This window comes from Pagrus pagrus, assembly GCF_965226575.1.
Source record: "Pagrus pagrus genome assembly, chromosome: 3".
In the NCBI taxonomy this organism is placed as follows: domain Eukaryota; kingdom Metazoa; phylum Chordata; class Actinopteri; order Spariformes; family Sparidae; genus Pagrus; species Pagrus pagrus.
Window position 1 is genome coordinate 14,199,774 of NC_140187.1, and position 13,374 is coordinate 14,213,147.

The 13,374-nt window shown below is 39.6% G+C and overlaps 1 protein-coding gene across 3 annotated transcripts in view; it reads right to left on the reverse strand.

The window, feature by feature from the left end:
- kcnab2a (potassium voltage-gated channel subfamily A regulatory beta subunit 2a) overlaps window positions 1–13,374 on the reverse strand; it is a 92,522-nt gene that overhangs the window by 37,106 nt on the left and 42,042 nt on the right. The gene's annotated exons all lie outside the window — the stretch shown is intronic.

The window sequence follows — 13,374 nt, forward strand, 5'->3', positions numbered from 1 at the left end:
CGAATTAAAGGGGACTGTTGGGTCTTGGTGGAGGTATGCGCTCTACCAAGTGCCATTCTAGTTTTAGAATTTCAATTCTACAATTTTTTGCAGTCTTAAATGGCTCTTATAGTAGATGCAAAACTTTATGGACAATATTTATCCCTACAGTTATCCAGTGTCAACTAGTCCAAGTTGAATCATCCATGTTCATGTCAGGGATAGCAGTTGTTTGGAACATTTTAGGGTTATGTCCTAAACTTTGTGTCAGAGTGATGTGGAACACATTTACTGCTGATGCGATGCCCTCCACGATCACCCGTCTGACCTGACGTCCCTTTACCACAGGGTATGGTCTATGCACTCATGCTGTGGAAATGTGATGCTGCAATCCCAACCCCCTGACAGTGGGAGAGGCCAGAGACACGAGCTCAGGCAGCACAGATACAGTGTCAGTCTTGTGATCCATTCTGAGCCCACCTAATAAGGCTGACAAAAATCCCATAGCCCCAGGTAGAAATGGGAACACATGCCAACAAAATGGGGGGTACAATAATATATATTTATTTAGATACAACCTCCTTCCTACACTATATTTTTGGCTTTTACTGTCCTGCCACGGCTTTACATGGCTACTGAAACCATATGATTGACTGATTTCTTGTCATTACTACACCATATAAGTCCTGTGTTGACCCTTGATTTATTTCCATCTGAGAATCTACACATTTATTGACTGGCTTTCAATGCAAGATGGTAATCAATACGGGCATGCATCATCTGACAGACTAGTGATCCGTCATTTAAATTAATCTATAGGACAACCATTTTTCACATGAAAACCACACTGCATTCATTATCTTTATTCACTGTAACGGTCCAGTAAAACGTCTAAAAATAAGAAAATTACACAACCTCACATGCAGCAAAGCCTTCTATTTAATAAACACACTAGAAGCTATAAACTGCCACAAATATATGCCAACAGAGTGAGCCACAAATATACTCAATCCAATAAACCATGCCTGTCACACTTACTATGATTTAATAATTTAAAACAGGCACATCTGCCAACTTTCTTCAGACTGACAGCATGCCTTTCATTTCCCTTTGACTATATCTGGAAAACAATAAAGGGACCGAAAGAGCAGATAAACAGAAGAGACGATCATTAAAGATGACTGACATGTTATCTGTGCATGATGACATGTATGGTTCTCTTAAAGAAATCACAATGTTAGCAGGCGCTCACTGTCTCACAGATTAGTAAAACCTTTTATATCTCTTTAGTTAAAAACCTACGACCTTGTGCGACTGAACATGTAACACTCCTGCACTGCACTCATGCCATTGCTGAAGGGAAGGTCTCTCATCTGTGCGACATAAAGTACCTCTATGTTTATTTCATTACTTGAGTTTTCACTTGCATGACACGACAGATTGCACTGCAGATGATGCCTTCTCTCCTGGCCTGCACGTGAACCCTGAGTCAAAGTCAGTCTGAACAAATGCTGACACATTTATGATCACTTTCACATTAAATGCGCACTTTAATCGGGATTTTTTCTGAGCGAATACTGGCCTGAACTATGAGCTGCTTTGTGTTCATTCAGTCTGCTAGAGCAGATTTGGAATGAACCTCTATTCATGGTGAGTCACAAGATAAATCAGTCATAAAGAATGCAGAACTAAAAATAAGAAACTCTGATCTTTACATAATGCCTTAGAGTGTCTCTGTTAAATTGCTAATTAGTGGCATTGTGTTCAGGGTGAACACAGTGGCGTGACTCAGAATTGCTCAACCCGATGCATGACTGTTCTTTCACGATAAAAAGTAATTTTTGTATCAATGCAGAGGGAAAGAAGTGAACAATACCTGACAACCAAATCCTATCAGTTCCCTTTGTTAGTGCTGGACTCAGTAGCTGGTTGTTAGATAGTGGTGCTGAGCACAATCTCATTGTAGAGAAAAGAAATCCATCTCCTCCCACATATTAGTACAATGTCCACCTCTTGTGTCATGGCCCTCGTCTCCTTGCTTTGATTAAGTGCCTGATTTGTGGCTATCCAAAAATCTACTGAGCTGCTAAAACCCCTCTCAGACACTCAATCACTGTGAGTGAAAGCAGAGTCCTGATAGGGCCCTGCACTTCATTCAACGTGCGGGGGAGGAAGAGGAGAGAGAAGCTGAAGATACACAGCAGAACATGCGTGTTTCTCTGATCACGACTACAGCAAAATAAAATTCACAAATACCAACAACGCTCCTTTTCGGGAGTGCGCAGAAGAAAAAATAAAAGACTTGAAGACAACAATGTTTAGATTCACATTCACCATGTAGCCCCACAGCTGTAAAACACAAGCGCACAGAAGCTATGGACACGCTTATTGACAATCCTACATCCCTTATTGCCAATACCAGGAAAGACAGCAGCACACATATAGACACACACACATACACACCATTAAATAAAAAATAAAATTGATTTTGCTCTTCTAATCCTTGCAGCCTTGACTGGGGAGAAGTGTTGGCAATCAATGACGCCATACCATAATGAAGCCTCAGTAGTCCTTCCTTGCCGTGCAGGAGCGTTCACAAACTGCAGCTAAGGAGCTCAGTGGCAAAGATGGGAGGCTACAGTAATCGACAGAGTGTTAGAAACTACTCTGACCACTGAAGTACTGTGGGGTACAGTCGTGAGCAGTGATCTCTCACCACAACGGCAGCATTAACTCTAAAAATAGGCACCAGCTCTCGGAATCAATTCTACACAGTGAGCCTGGACAAAATACAAAGAATGCCCCTAAGCCACTGAAAGGGGAAAAGACTCCAATATTTGTCATTCCTCTACCCAGAGGTACTAATTTGCTCTCAGGGGCAGTGTGGATACCTCCCTTGAGCTGGGATTGGCACATCGCGAGTTGCTGCGGGGTGCTAGGCCTGATCTGTCTAAGCTAGTTTAGCAGGCTCTCTGTAGGGACTGCTGCATAGATCCTGTGATAAGGATTCCTTTGAAATCTGCAATTAAACACGGCTATTACATCTTAAAGCAGTGAGTCCAAAGCTGGATAAACAGAATAACCTATGCTGTTTACTGCTATAGTTCGACTGCTTCTTCTCCCTCCAGCCCAGCTTTCAACTGCAGTCATCTCTCACTGTCAACTTAAGAAAGATTATCCACAGGCATCAGGCCAGGACAATGTCATTTGTGACTGGCAGTGATTGTTAGCGCCGTAGAGAATGACCACAGATGTATCATGTGTAACTGTTGGCCAGCTGTCCAACGGAGGTTTAAGTTCCACTTACTGTAGGTTTAATTGAACAGCGTTAGCAAGGATTCAAGTAACTGAGTGAAAAGGATGGCGTCCTTGAGATTGGGTGGCGAAGATGAGGAGTGCGTGTGTGCATGTGTGTTTCAGTGAGGGAGTGGGTGAAAGGGCTTAAGAGAGTTAATGGAAAGTGATGTGAGGTCAGACAGATTGACAGTGTTGATCGACAGATGTGGTAATGCTTTTCTAGCAGCTTAATGCAACCTCAGGCTGTGTCTAAACATTTATAATGGCCGACTGCTGCATCACTATAATGAGGATGCAATTAACTTAAGCACAAAATATATTGGAAAAATGTTATATACTGCATAGGTATTTAACCATGAGTGTTTTTGTTTTGTGTCTGTACTTGACCTGAATGATCGCAGTGGTAAACAAGATTTTAAATAGCTGATATATAAATAGAAAGACAGCAGAAAATGTGGCTTTCAGCTAAGGTTAAATACTATCTCCGTGATTCTGGGAATTCCTGAGGAAAGAGAGACGTAGGTCACATCTGTGAGCAGCGAGTGCTGCAATTATTAACTCTCCAGTGAATGTGACAGATTCCCAGCAGACAGCAGGGCTCAGGAGGAGCTGTCGTTTCAGCTGTCCCCTCTGACACATCTAACCGAGCAGGAGAGCTGAGACAATCAAAAATAGAGGGCAGGGAAACCCTGTTCTTATGTAATATAAAGTCATTACGATGCATTTTGGTTTAAGCTAAAATTATCTGTAATAAAACTAATTGTGTCATTTTAAATGTGAAAAAATGGTGACAAGAAACAGCGTATTTGCCATGTTCATAATGTGTATCTAATAAAAATGTGTCTCTTATACAGTGTGCAATGAAGTAAATACACATTGTGGGTTTATGTAAATATGTTAACCATTACAAAACAGCAGTGATCTCACAGCCATGTGGGGATTTCAGCCTCACTGCTAGCTTGTGTAACAAGGTGTCCTTAAACCAAACAGGGCTGAGTTACACGGTCCCTCGCTAATCTGAAGGAAGAGAGTGTGAATGGAGGAAGCAGAATAATCTGTCCTGGTCAACGGAGGATCCTCTTGCCTGCCTGTGTGCATTTGTCAGGGAAGGGAATGTTTATACAAGGAAGCGTTGCTAAGCAGAAATATTTTCTATTGCGCACCTTTCAGTGGAAAGATGTGGCTGCTTGCTGTTAGAGCCCTGGCCAAGACTGTTTCAAGAAAATACTGGTTAAAAAGGACCTGCTAGAGAACCAACAGCCTTAAAGGTCCAGTGTGTAGGATGTAGGGGGAGCTAATGGCAGAAATGGAATACAATTTTCAAAAGTATGTTTCATTAGTGTATAATCACCAGAAACTACGAATCACTGTGTTTTCATTACCTTACCTTTCATATCTACCAGGGGGGTGGGTACTATTCCACATAGTCTGCCATGTTGCATGGCCAGGTTTCTACAGTAGCCCAGAACCAACAGACCAAAAACTGGCTCTATAGGGGGCTTTTTGCATTACTCTTGAGTTTCTACAGAATGGTTGCAATCTACAACCTTTGAAAAAAATTCATGACACAACAGCCATGTTTTCAAAAATCTACAGAAAGCATTGCAACATCTTTGAAGCAATTGTCTGTAACTTTTATTTTACCTTAAAATAACAGCTTCAAAATCATGTAGATGGTACAGTGTCTTGTAATAGGGTGAATGGTGTCTCTGTCTCAGCCACTCTGCCCCCATCACTCGTTTCTGCACTATAACTTCAGTGTGGAGGGTGGGATCACAGCGTTACATACATGTTTCACATGTGACACTGATTATGATGTAATGAGTTTTGTTTGTAGTTTACAGATGTATCACTTGATAGCAAATGCTATGTTGGCTTAAGCTTTTGATGGTAATGCCATGTCAACAATATTAAAAGGGGTTAAACCAAGATTATGAAATCTTGCTTTTTCTCCTCGGTTACTGATTCTGTGTCCCTGAATAGCCTCGACCAATATAACACATTGACAAAAAGCTGCTCTTTCATGTGGTCAGACTGCCGTTAGTAAATCCCTGACCGAGACTTCTGAGAGGTCAGACCAGTTCCAACCTTTTGCCTGGTGTCGTATGATGAAACCAGCCCACTTTCACATGACGAAAGCCTCGAAGGCTTCGTTCTCATTACATCCCTGCAGCTGGTTAATCCAAAGAATGGGCAGAGATGTGGAGCATGGGTGGAGTTGAGCTGGGCTGAATGAACCCTGGCTGCTAAACAGATTGCGCCTAGCTGTCAATCAAAACGCCCACACCATTACTTATACATAACTTTAAGCCTTAATATAATTCAAATGGAGTATTTAGCTATAGAGAACAAAACCATTTTCGTACTGGGCTGTAAACTTGTTTATTTCTGCTGATAAGCTGGGGATTTTAATATGGGAGTCTGAGGGGATTGGCTTGCTTTTAGAGCCAGCCTCAAGTGGCTTTTCATGGAGCTGCAGTTTTTGGTGCCTCTGCGTCACTTTTCAGCCTCAAAGGTTGCGGCAAGCAGACCACAGTAAACATAAATGTTGCACCTTAACAGCGAAAACTAAAAAGGTAATCTGGACAAAGATAAAAACACAGAAAATGCACAAGAAAAAGTTTTTTTGGTACATTAAGAAATTGGGTCAAAACTGTACTTCAGGAGAAGTGAATTCAGCCAGAGTGGATAAAGTGTTTTCTCAATGACTAAACAAATACAAATGGGACCATAAAAGAATCAAAAGGATTAACAGAGCATGACAAATGTAGAAAAAAGCTACAACAAAGTTTTCAAGCAAATGCACGACAAAGCTACAAAAGATAATATGATAGGTTTAATGATAAAGAAAAACAACAATTTTGAACGTTATCTGGGTTTTATATCATAGGAGTACAGCAACACCTGCATTGAACAAAGGCAGGACCTGCTTTTTCTGAATTTCTGAGAGATCAGTAAAGCGTTTAAAAGCAAACTCCCCTCAACATTAAATTTGCAAGAGTGCCCCAAAACCACAGAAATGTACTAAAAGCTTCTGTTAGTGTTCCCTGTTCACCAGGATAGCCTTAGACTTGCGAATGAAAACCCTTTTGACCTAGTATTCCCTAACCGCATCCTACAGAGTAACACTTTACTACATCTTAAGATTTACATCCATCATACTCTCTCTGTTGTCTAAAGATCTATTGTTATTTATTATGGAAGTGACATCAGAGACAGAAAAATAAATCACAGTAGGATTCCCGACACATTAAATACAGAGGCAGCACACTCTGGTGTTCAATGAGAAGTTCAAGAGAAGAGGAAAGCAAAAGACATTGCCCTGGGAGAAGTTTTAAACAAGCAAAACTTCAAAAAAAATTTCGGAGATGAAAGCTGACAGTTTAGGAAATGTCTGCTGAATGTTGTTAAGTAACAACTTTATGGGATCCAAAGCGACAACGGCACAATTTTAAAGCCTGAGTGTCTAAAAGGCTGGGGACAGTGGAGAGGGCCTCCTACCTCCTGTCACTACTGGGTATTCATAAAGTAGAGAGCATTCACCCTGCAGCTTCCAGTGACACACACACTACTGTGCACACAGACAAACACACACGCATTAAGACACAAAGAAAAAACACACGGTTGATGCAGAAAGGCGCGTGTGATGTTAACATAGGTGTAAAGCATGACCAGTCAGGCTTCATTAAAAACAACACGTCCAAAAAACTGCTTCCAGCAAACACTCAGCAGCACGATGAAGGAGAGAACAGGTATGTTCTCACCATTTACATTTGGACAATAGGGCCTGTGTTACACATAGGAAATCAACAATTGCTGAATTAAAAAAGAATTAATACAAAAAAGCGTAATTACCATCAAACAAATGATATCAGTTTTAAGTATAGAAATTGGATCACTGGAAGGAGCATCACTTGAAAGGCTTTTATGTCTCAATATTTGAATTAAAGTTGTCAAATAAAAGCAAGAGAAAACAACAGTAGTGACAAGGCCACACCCCCCGTGAAGTCCATGTCTGCGCTTCTTGACATAAATCAGAGACATCAAAGTAAAAATATGGTGTAATACAAGCAAATACAAAGGCTTACGAATCAGAAAGCTGCAAGGTTGTAAATCAGTAGTAACCAGTAAAGAGAACAACCAATGACACTAATTCATAGAATAATCCAAGGTGAAACTATACACATGCCCAATTCAGGAATCTAGATCTTAAATTTACTTTCAAAAGATAGGAAACATCCTGACTTGCTATTACAGAAGCAATTCCTGAATTCATAGTTGTGTCCTCGGTTATCTCAGTCCAGGTAATTTAATTTAAGGAATCCTAACTAGAACTGCCAACTCAATTCTTCAATTTAGCACCTGTACTGTCTTCTCTGTATCTGTGTTAAGAATGTACATGACACTACCTGTATCCATGACAATGTATGTCTCATGTCACTTGTCAGGCTAGCTTGATATAACAGACAAGAAAAGGCCGGTCACAGGCGTTCAATTTTAGCTTCAGTGAGTCGGGGGTATTAATTGTGTTGGTGAAGGAGAGGATATATATCCATTAATACGTGGCCTATGAAATTCAAAGTTAACAGGCTAATGTTAGTCCAACAGGCTAGCATCAACGTTAGCCCTCAAAGCATGCGAACATCAGTTTTAGCTTCTCCAACAGGCTAACAACGCTGTTAGCTTCTCAAATGCTAACAACACCTTTAGCTCCCCCAACAGAGGCTAACATTACTATCAACTTCTCAAACAGGCTGACAACCATGTCAGCTTATCCAAAAGGCTGACAACACTGTAAGCTTTCTCCAACAGTCTAACAACAGCGTTAGCTTCCCCAACAGTTATGGTTCAGTAGCTAAGCCTTTCAATCACCTAACTAAAGACCTAACTTGAATTTAGGACGGGGACTATGACATCCTAACTTGGGAAATTCTCTGTAAGGACGGTTCTGTAATAAATTCTTATCTAAAGAGCGTATTTTTTTCCTAAATGCAGTTATGAAACATGTTTCTGTATCAAGATTCCTGAATGTCATTCTGAACTGAGATAAGATACGATTTCAGACTCAGTAAGCTTTTATAATGAAGCCCCTGACCCCTAAATTGTGATCATGAGGACATCTAGTTGAGCTGCCATAAACACGAGACTTTAATTGGAATAGATCAACAGCCCAAACAAACAAGAATGGTGTAATCCCCTGCATCCCCAACGCTTGTGCCCACACAAAATTTCTGACTAGAACATTTTGACAAGCTGTCAGACTAGGCCAGCCACAGATAGCTCAAGCAGGAACTGGAGAGGTCACCACTGGAAACAAAATCTATATCACTCCAAACACCTAAACATCATCTCCTACTCTAGTGCCAAAGATAGAGCAAGTCCACTTCTGGAGCTCTCAGCAAAGTAGCAAGACTGCGAGACAGTAGGCTTGAGGTAAAATACTGGATGAACAGGTTAGGCTGCAGCCCGTTCAGCTGTATCCAGCTGCAGCTGTAGATACGAGTCTGTGGCTATATTTAGCTCTGAAGTAGGGGATCGCCTGAAGAAAACATCACAGTTGCCCAGGCTGACACACATGCTGCAGTGCTGCTGAGATTGAGAAAAAAAATATGATAACAGTATAGAGAGGCTCAGTGCAGATGTATGTCCTCATTAAAATGTTGTGTTGTGCATGAGAAATAAGAGAACAACGTTGGTTTAGCGTGTGGGTAAGAAAGAGAGAGACAGATGTTAAGACATTAAAAAAATTTGAATGATCCTTTAAGGCAGAAGCAATGATCCTAAGATGATGATATACAGTCCTCCATGCTGCCACCCAGTGATGGACTGCTATCCCACAAGATTTTAGTCATCTTTTTCTCCAGTTTCAATACCGGACTAACACTGATAGAAACCAATAAATATTAAAAATAGTTGGTCAGGATGTTAAAGAGTGTAGGAGTGTAGAGTGATGCGCTCGCTCTGTTCAGTGAATGCATTATGGCACTGAGTGCAGTGGGAGGCATCTGGACACATTTCAACTTCTGCTGCTAATGTGGAACATCAGCACCATCTAGTGGAGATCAGCTGTTATTAACAGAACTGCTCAAAGGGGGTTCATGTTATCACATTATGACGCAGTGGATGCAGTATATAGCAGTTCTACAACTTGAAAACATATTCTTCAAAACCAAATAATGTTCAGACCTCAACTGTGCACCAGGGGTTAGATAATTTGCATTTGCTGTTTTGTTTGATCTGTTAAGGAAAAACTGAAAAAAATCTAACTTGCATTAGATCTATAACAATTAGTTGATTAATTCATTAATTGAAATGATCAAAATTATCAAACATGCAAGCAATTATTTTAGTAGTTTTCAAGCAACATGTTTGTCATTCTCTAATTGCAGCTTCTCAAATATGGATAGGGTTTGTTAATTCTCTTTTTTTTTAATCTCATTTTAACTGAATACTTTTGGTTTTGGTTGAACAAAACAAAACATCTGGAGAAATCCCATTGGGCTCTAACAAACTGTGATGGAGATTTTGTTTTCACATTTTAAAAAGCGATTAATCAGGAAAATAATCTTCCGATTAATTGATAATGAAAATAATCATTATTTGCAGCACTTCACTTTTTTGGAAACAAAGCATTATAAAAGTGAGTCTTAGTGCTAAAATGACAGAAAATGATCACCCAAGGTTTGAGCTTCACAGAGCTTTTGTTGTCTTTTGTAGCTTTTTCTAGTTTTGTACAAGTGCTAAATTGCTCTAATCAACCCCACAAGACAGATGGTTTCAGAAATGAAAGCTCTCATAAACCCATTGTACACTAGCTCACTGTTACTTTCAGAGTGCAGGTGAACATAATTAAATATTAAGCAACCATGAAAGAAAAAAAAAATTTCTCTCAGAAGTAAAGAGAAAGCAAATAATAAATAATAAAATATACAAAAAAAAAATGCTCTTGTTCCTCCATGTCTGCAGCATACATGCATTTCCAAGCAAGACTATGATGTGGTGAGCCTGTTTTCAATGTTTTTCTGACACCTAGTGGCCAAACCTCCTTAATGCATCTTCACGAAAACTACTACAACAAAGCACGAGTAAGAAGCTGTATAACCAATGATATAAAAAAGAAGTTAATCAAACTTTTAGGTATATTTCATCACATACAGTGAAAAAAACCCTATTTTCTAATTCAAAGGATCCTGATACAATGTTTCCATCTGCACATTCAAAGCTTTTCACAAAGATTGGTAAAGGCAAACTGGGCATTACATACCAACTTACCTAAACAATCCCAGCTCATGTCAAAAAATTGATGTATAAACTTCTATTTAAATCAGAGGACCTTGCAATATCCTAAATCCTGAAGCGACATTTAGCAAGCAAGTGTTTTAACTACATTTATACTTGCAAAAAAAAAAAGAAGAAAACTAGAGGATAGAGAATTTCTGAAAATGAAAGATTCTTTGTTCAGGTGAAGAAATATTTATTTATTATTAATTTGATTACTGTAAACATTATGCAACAACTATTAAAAAGAATACATATTGCAATTATTCTCAAGGTTTCTTGGATGTTCCTCAGACCAAATGAGTAAAAAAATAAGCATTCAGTGAATTTGTTCAGTTCTTTGTAAATTTGCATAGAATGACCCATACTGTACAGCAAGGAACAGTTTATGGTCTAGCGTAGCTTTGCATGTATGAACGCCTAAGTGGAGGTCATTACCATGTCCATTAGTTTTAAGTCACTTCAGAAATCTATACTCCCCATATAGCTCAAACAGGAGAGGCGAGGCTTCCTGTCTCGCCTCACTGAACTCTAGCTGGCTCCTTTACCCACTGCCTGGCTCTTTCAGTCGGAGGACATGGACACTAGGGAAAGTTTTCCGGTGTCCAAATGGGCCTGCTGAGTAGTAGTATTTTGTTTCAAGGGCAACATAAAAGGAAGTAAAGTCATCCTTTTTCTGAATTTGAATTACACAATATTTACGAACTAAATAGTACTCTCACAAGATGGAGGGTGGCTTAGAACCTTTTATTACTCATTCATATGGACTAGTACATGAGCATTAGAGAAAAGACTTATTATAGACTTATATATAAAGAATTATTTCAAACTTAAGTAATTGTGGATTAAATCTATTTAGAATGGGTGAAATAGATCTTGTGCTATTCTCGCGGTGTACATAAAAAACATCAGCTGTTCTTATAGCTCAGCCTACAAACAAAGTTAAAAGAATGTGCAAGAAGATAAGAAAAAGAGAGGGAGTATATGATATAAATGTTTTGCCTGGATTTGTTGGGAAAACTTGATGGCAGTACTAAGAACAGTTAAATGCGGCTCAGTAGCAATGCTGGCCTGCCTTCCTGACCACACACCTGAAATAATGATGAGTTTGAGTCAGAGGTTGCATGTACTTGGTGACCCAATTACAGCACTAATTACAGAATTGCGGGCGATCGTGATACAAGAACCAGCAGATCCTGGCAGGATTTCCTCCTGTTAGATGAGCTAATACTGTGAGTAAACCAATACCAATAATTAAATACAATACGATAAATAAATGATAGAAATCACACTCAGATTTGCTACTAGATGTATGAGATTGAACAGAAGACAACAAAAAACTTCTGATCGAAGATAAGACTGTAGGAGGCTCTCTGAGGTTTGTAAGTAAATAACGAAACGTGCTCTTTGTAATATTAAACTCCCTTTCTCCATTCATGCTCGCAAGGCTGCACCCAAGCCCGTCATGGGCCAGTGACTGAGCTTTACACAACAGGGAGGTAACTACGGGCAAGGTAACATGCCGGCGACGGTGACATACAACACTGCCTGTAGACAACAGTAAAACTTGGTCACCCCAGACATGGCGACAGCAGCCAAACATAATCATGTTCTGGTCACTGATCTCGGTCAAAAACAGCAGCAGCTAAGCCTGAGTGTGATGAAAGTTATCCATGTCACCACAATAACAACATCATCTTAACAGGCCTTATTAGTCAACTCAACAGCCGCTCAGCCTGCTGCAGGCTCAGTCCCAACAGCAACAGTCCATAAAATAGCTTGTTTGGCTTCCTGTCATTGAGTTGTAGGCAAATTAGCATGTGAAATTTTCTCTTGTTCTGGTGGTGGTTAGTAGTGCATCTTTAGGTTATTGTTGGAGATAAAGTAAAATAAAATATATACATAAACCTAGAAACTCTTGGCCTTAAAATTTTCAAGTACATATTGGTGTAATTACCAGTTCAAATATCACAATATTTTTGGCACTGTGTCTTCAACATTTTATGAGCAAAGAAAAACACCCTTGTTTTCAGCTATGCAACAAAGCCTTTTTCAGATGAGATTTTAAATTCTATATTTAGCTCAGGAAGTGTGAGAGTATCAGTTCATCCGATAAAAAACACATATCTGGAAAATTCAAAATGACCAAATATGGAGATGGTTTTCACTGACCATGGAGGCATGCAGTATTAATCAGCACCGACTTCCCACAATAAAATAAGCTCCGAAAATACTAACTCAGACTAAATATGAATATTTAAATCTATATTATAACATTATGAAAGACAAAATCATACACAAAATCACACATTACTACAACTTTACTATCATCTTATTATTATTATCTACCTTGTTTTAAATCGAACACACAGAAAGGAGTCATTTCTGTTCGTCTTTATGGGGCATAAGTCTCTTTAGTGAACAGCAACACATAGCCAGAGAAGGGAGACTATCTGTGTAATGAAGGGGAAAAGGGAAATGAAGTCTGGATGAGATTTTAAGGGGCCAGGTAACTCCTTATGGAGCAGTCTGTCCTTCCCATGTAGTTGGGCAAATATGCCACCGACCTAGATGATTAAAATAAAACCTGAGCCCCAGTACCTTTGCATGAGTGCAGTCTGACCAGAGGACAGAGGAAGACTGTACCAATATTAAGGAAGAAAAGACAGATAAACACCGTAGTAGCTTATCCGTTTCTGATGAGGGCATCTACCTGACTATAACCAACAGTGCAAAATAGGGATTTTTGAGCTCAACCTCAACAAAAACACAGGTGTGATGGCACACACCTGTTCAATAGACCTCCAAGTACCTGACCTC